The sequence below is a fragment of the Corythoichthys intestinalis genome, chromosome 14, assembly GCF_030265065.1.
Source record: "Corythoichthys intestinalis isolate RoL2023-P3 chromosome 14, ASM3026506v1, whole genome shotgun sequence".
NCBI classification, from domain to species: Eukaryota; Metazoa; Chordata; class Actinopteri; order Syngnathiformes; family Syngnathidae; genus Corythoichthys; species Corythoichthys intestinalis.
Genome location: NC_080408.1, coordinates 48,453,898 through 48,460,613, shown reverse-complemented (window position 1 = coordinate 48,460,613; position 6,716 = coordinate 48,453,898). Strand labels below are relative to the sequence as shown.

Genomic DNA, 6,716 nt, shown 5'->3' with positions numbered 1-6,716 from the left:
AAATTAACAGTTACTGTGCATTGACATTTTTCTGGGAAAAAAAAAAAAAATCATACTTTCTTTGGCAGCAATATCTTCAACTCAAAATCCCTATATAAATCCCAATGATTTACACATTATGATTTGAGGTGTAACGGTACACACAAGTCACAGTTCGTTACGTACGAAGGTTACGGTTCAGTACGTGTTTGGTACAACAGGAAAAACAAAAAGGCTTTTTTAAATCACAGTATTGGAGAATTCTGTTGGATAAAACTAAAGAGCAACTCTTATAAAAGTGCAAAATAAATAGAAGAAAACGACAATCTTGTGAGCAGAGGTGGGTAGTAACGCGTTACAATTACTCCGTTACATTTACTTAAGTAAATTTTTCAGAAAAATGTACTTCTAAGAATAGTTTTACTCAGCCATACTTTGTACTTTTACTCAAGTAGATTTGTCAAGGAAGAAACACTCTTTGCACCGCAGCTTTGGGCTACACTCACTGGTGTGCACACATAGACGCCACCAGGTGGTGTGGAAGCACTAACCCTTGCCCTCTTAACTGACCAAGTGCACTTATCAAGGTTATTAAGTCATGATCATTATTATGTTAATAATGCGTTTGTTCCACAAGCGCCGCAGTCATGTCATGGAGTGACATGTGGGAATCAGAAACTGCTCAGGATCACTTTTAACATGTGGCATTTATTGACATGAACACAACATGTCCTGCTGCCTCGAAAGTCGCCACATACACACATTCATTCCAGCGTGCACTTCCTTATCTCCCAGCCAACGCATGCTCACACAGAGCCTGTCGGTTCCAAGGCAGCACTAGCAACAACTCGATAATGGTCGGGTCAATTCTATCCTTACAACTTATGGGAAGACAATCTAAATTACCTACAGTGGTATGAAAAAGTATCTCAACCTTTAGGAATTTCTCACATTTCTGCATAAAATCACCATCAAATGTGATCTGCTCTTTGTCAAAATCACACAGATGAAAAAAAACAGTATTTGCTTTAACTAAAACCACCCAAAATTTTTATTGGTTTTCATATTTTAATGAGGATAGTATGCAATCAATGACAGAAGGGGGGAAAATGGGTAAGTAAACCATGACATTTAATATTTTGTGCCCCACCCTTTGGCAGCAATAACTTCAACCAGACGCTTTCTGTAGCGGCAGATCAGTCTGGCACATTGATCAGGACTAATCTTGGCCCATTCTTCTCTACAAAACTGCTGTCGTTCAGTCAGATTCATGGGATATGTGGAATGAGTCGCTGTCTTTAGGTCATGCCACAGCATCTTAATGGGGTTCATGTCTTTGACTTGGCCACTCCAGAATATGCATTTTGTTCTTCTGAAACCATTCTGAAGTCAACTTACTTCTGTCTTTTGGATCATTGTCTTGTTGCAGCACCCATCGTCGTTTTAGCTTCAACTGTTTGACTGACAGCCTCAGGTTTTCTAGCAAAACATCCTGATCAATTTTTGAATTCATTCTTCCAATAATGATTGCAAGTTGTCCAGGCCCTGAGGAAGCACAAAACAGCCCCAAATCATGATGCTCCACACATGACGTTGTGTGTTACTCCCAAACAATTTGACTTTGGTTTCATCAGTCCACTTAATATTTTGCCAAAACTTCTGTGGAGTGTCCAAGTGCCTTTTTGCGAACATTAAATGAGCAACAATGGTTTTTTAGACAGCAGTGGCTTCCTCCGTGGAGTCCTGCAATGAACACCATTCTTGGCCATACTTTTACATATAGTTGATGTGTGCACAGAGATATTGGACTGTGCGTGCCAGTGATTTCTGTAAGTCTTTATCAGACACTCTAGGGTTCTTTTTTTTACCTCTCTGAGTATTCTGCGCTGAACTCTTGCCGTCATCTTTGGTGGACGGTTACTCTTTGGGAGAGAAGCAACAGTGCCAAACTCTCTCCATTTGTAGTCAACTTCTCTGACTGTCGATTGATGAACATCCAGACTTTTAAACATGGTTTTGTATCCTTTCCCAGCTTTATACAAATCAACAATCCTTGATCGCAGGTCTTCAGACAGCTCTTTTGACCGAGCCATGATGCACATCAGACAATGCTTCTCATCAAGACATTTCTTACCAGGTGTGTGTTTATAGTGGGCAGTGCCGCTTTAAACCACTCATCACTGATTGAGCACACACCTGACTTAAAATGTTTGGTAAAATTTGTTTTGAACTGCTCTTTAAGTCCCCCTCGGCAGTCGGTTACTTACCCCCCCCCCCTTCTGTCATTGTTTGCATGCTATCCTCATTAAAATATGAAAACCTATAAATGTTTGGGTTGTTTTAGTTAAAGCAGACACTGTATTTTCATCTGTGTAATTTTGACAAAGATCAGATCACATTTGATGGGGATTTTATGCAGAAATGTGAGAAATTCCAAAAGGTTCTGAACTTTTTCATACCACTGTATATAACTGAATTCCTTATATGATGCATATAAAGTTGCTTAAAAGTTGGTAGGGACAATTGCAACATCCTGAAAAGTTGGTAGTAGTAGTAGTAGTAGTAGTAGTAGTAGTTGTCCCTACCGTCCATATGCAAACTTATGCCCTTGCCTGGAAGTACCCGGGGGTAAAATTGTTAAATCGCGATTCATCTCACATTAATTACATTGATTAAATAGTTAACTTGTGATTAATTGCAAAGGAGCTACATTTATTAAATAGTTAACAAGTGATTAATCTTAAATTAGACTTTTATAGTCAACTTGCGATTAATTGAAATATATGTTTTTATGTACATTTTTCAGAAATTTTAACTCTAGTAGCCACATTTTTTGAGTGTAGTTGTGATTAATTGCTTTTTTATCAAGTTAACTTGTAGTTAGTCACAAATTATTTTTTATTTTTATTATTTTTTTAAATCAACTTGCGATGAAACTCAAAATACCGTATTTTCCGCACCATAAGGCGCATTGGTGTATAAGGCGGACCTTCAATAAATGGCCTATTTGTAAACTATTTTCACATATAAAGCGCACTGCATTATAAGGTGCAGTAGTAGTAGTAGTACTGTAATAGTGGTTGGGGTTGTGTTATGCATCCACTAGCTGTACTAAAGGGAACGTCATGCCATGATGGACAAATATTGATCCTTATATAAGGGGCACTTTAGAAAAAATTAAAGGCTTTTAGTGCACCCTAAAGAGCGGAAAATACGGTAGTCACTTTTTATTCATAGTCAACTTGTGATTATTCGCAAAGTAGACACATTTTACATGCACATTGTTTTTTTAAAGAGAGAAATGCTTAGTCAAAACAGATGGGACGTCTCGCACCGTCAAAGGCAGTCAAATAGTTAAGTGTAGTATACCACACACACAATGCACGTTTTGCGCAGTTGAGTGGAGCATTTGTGATAACCGTGCTCTTTGCAAAGTGATTTACTGTCTGTCACGTTAAGGTCTGTGAATGTGTGTGTGTGTGTTTGAGTGTGCACTCACGCGGTGTAGAGAAAGCTTTATATAGCCACGCTCATCCAGGAAGAAGGAATGCCCTGGATGCCACTGACCATATTTGAACTGTGAGTCTGCTGCAGAGTGCACGCAGCAAACCGTAACTGAAACACGGACGTGACCAGACTTGCTTATGTAGAAGTATAAAAAACTCAGTTTTAACACAGTTTCCAGCTAAACTACATCTTGAAAATGATATTTAATGAATGTTGGAGTGCTTCATGTATGTGAATTGTTTTTTCAACTTTTATCTGACACTAATTCAAACCATTAATTCGGGACTAGGTGCGCGGGGCCGATTAATAGGGGGCCTATCTCCGTTAAAGCTGACCGAGTGGAAACACAGAAAAAGAGCTTTTTACGTTCAAAATTCTTGTGAATAAATGCTTAATTTCCTGAATTCTTTATAGATAAGGACGTAAAAGTCTCGATTCTTTGTTAAAAGAGCAAAGAACCGGGCAGTTAGCATTTATTTTACGTAAATATGTCGAATGTGCTGCTAGTCTTTAAGCTACTGTGTGGCGCCTTATCACCATAAAGAGCTTTTTACGTTGAAAATTCTTGTGAATAAATGGTTACATACATCCCTGAATTATATAAAACAGTTTTCTTAGATTCTTGGTAAAAAGCAAAAAAACAATGCCATAGCGGTTAAAGAGATCCACGAATAGAAGGACTTGTAGTTCTTAAAAGATGAATGTTAGTACAAGTTATAGTAATTTTATATTAAAAACCCTCTTAATGTTTTCGTTTTAATAAAATTTGTAAAATTTTCAATCAAAAAATAAACTAGTAGCTCACCATTGTTGACGTCGCCGAGCGGTGACGTCACATGGGCTCCCTGCCGTTCTTCCACAGTGTCTTTAACTACGTAAGGTAGTGATTGAAATACACCACAAGGTGTCAATGGTGAGTTTTAAATTACTTAAAAATCAAGCCAATGAGTGTGTTTTGTCACTCGACTGACGCCGTAGTTCCCTGTTTACTGGTCCATCCACGGTCATTTGAATCCTGGCTTTACAACATACGAAACCTCTGATCGTTTGTATATTTTGTGACTAAATATCGCCATCCAGTGTATTTGTTGAGCTAAACGAAATGTTTGAATAGAGTTTGACCAAAGTCTGAGAATGTTTTATGTGCATTTTGCATAGCTATTTTGATTGGGAATGCCAGTTCTCTTTGCATTGAGCGCTTTTCTTTTTGTGAACATTATTATTTTATATATATATATAAATATATATGAATATATATGTATAGCTGGATAGCTCAGTGGTAATAGCGCTACGGGAGGTCGGGGGTTTAAACCCCGGTCAGGAGCATAGTGATATCCAGGTGGGTCCTTAGGCAAGGCCCTTCATGCTATATGCCTATACCTCACAATGAGCGGAACAGTCAATGATAGAGTGGGCTACTGGAACAAGACACAGATGGAACAGGGTGTTAATGGAGTGCTACTACAGCAGCAACCACTGCGAAACGGGGTACATGCAGAGAATGTGGGAAGAATGGTTACTTCGAAATCCCACATGCACACTGACCAAGAAACAACTACTGGCTCAGTGTTCTAATATCCGCAAGAAGAACTTGCCATCACAGTTAGAGATTGATGAGGCACAATGTGTCTCATCCAAGGTACAAATATGCTACGGCAAGGGGGAGCCAGGACGCCAGTGCTTCCCGGAAGTATCAACGCATATGCGTATCACAGACAAATATACTTGCATATCAGCTGGACGTTGCCTGCTACGGCGAGGGACCCTGCCCTGGGCTTGGTGGGCCGCTGGGGCCCCGTGGCGTGCCGTGTCGGATGGGGGGCTGCGGTGGCTCCTGGCCCGGTTGGGCGGACGGGCTTGGGGACGGGCGTGGGGTTGGTGGTGCGTCCCCTCTTGCCATCCTCGAGGGCCGGTAGATGGGCGCACGGGTGGCCCGGGGGACCACCCTGGATTCCGAGGGGGGGGACGAGGGCTCCTTTGCTGGGCTGTGGGAGTAGGGATGGGCTGCGCTGCTGGTTGTTGTTTGTGTTTCTTCTCTTTCTTCTCTTGTGTTTCTTTTCTTCTGTTCCCCCATAACCCCTTCCTGTTCGCTGTTTTGTCATAATAAATGAGGTATGTTGAATGATCACAAAGGGAGTATGTCAGACTCTCAATGTGAAACATTAAAACTGTTCAGACTATCCGGGCACTTAGACTTCCATTCTCCGTGTCAATCAGCTGAACGGGACAGGTTAAAGGTTAAAAAAAAAAAAAAAAAAAAAAAAAAGCATAAATTAAAATATAAAGGAGCCATGTGCAGATTGTGTATATTGAGTGAATGGATTAATATGACCATATAAAATAGGCGCATTCATGATGCCTACGCTATGTAGATTTAAAACTCCAAAGCATTTTATTTATTTATTTATTTATTTATTTTATCGGTGAAATTTATACTGGTGCACTGCAGATCAATACAGGTGCACGTGCCCCAGAGAAATATGTCTGGCGACGCCCATGTCTGCGCATCCATTGCATTTTTGTTTCATGACTCTGTGGCGCAACGGTAGCGCGTCTGACTCCAGATCAGAAGGTTGTGTGTTCAAATCACATCAGGGTCACTGTAAGTTGTTGACGGCCATTGACGACACTAGATGTCTGAACCATTTTGACTGGGAGGGAACGAACGATCAATCGCTTTCAACGGCACTGAAAGATGAGCATTCTCAGCCAATCATTCCACTTTAAATGAATTGGACGTCTGTCGCTATCAATGGCATGAAACGAGTAAAATAATATGGAAAAAAAAAACCCTACTCTATAGTGTGTCTTGTAGCCGTAACGTTTATGCTCATTTTAATTTCATTGGCATATATTAACAGTAAAATAATATGAAAAAATAAACTACTCTACATTGCGTCTTGTAGCCGTAACGTTTATGCTCATTTTAATTTCATTGGCATATATTAACATTGTTGTAGCCTATATCTGTTTTTAATCATTATAATTTCATAAATTTAGCTTTTTTTAGATATTAATTTATAAATTTAACTATATCTGGAGAGTACAATAATGATTAATTGATTATTTATTTATTTGTAATTTCAAAATTATCGAATCATTTAATAAAATTTAAAATTAAATTAAAATTTAAGTTTTTCTTTAAATGACCAGAAATAGTCACTTGCTTAAGTGTCAACTTTGGAATAGTTGTCCACACTCCCTTAAAGGGTTAAGCGCAATCATTTTAC

General features: G+C 39.2%; 1 non-coding gene across 1 annotated transcript; it reads left to right on the top strand.

The window, feature by feature from the left end:
* The first annotated feature begins 6,014 nt into the window (after positions 1-6,014).
* On the top strand, positions 6,015-6,086 carry trnaw-cca (transfer RNA tryptophan (anticodon CCA)). Its single transcript has one exon. It is a non-coding gene; the product is annotated as a tRNA-Trp (tRNA).
* The last annotated feature ends 630 nt before the right edge of the window (positions 6,087-6,716 follow it).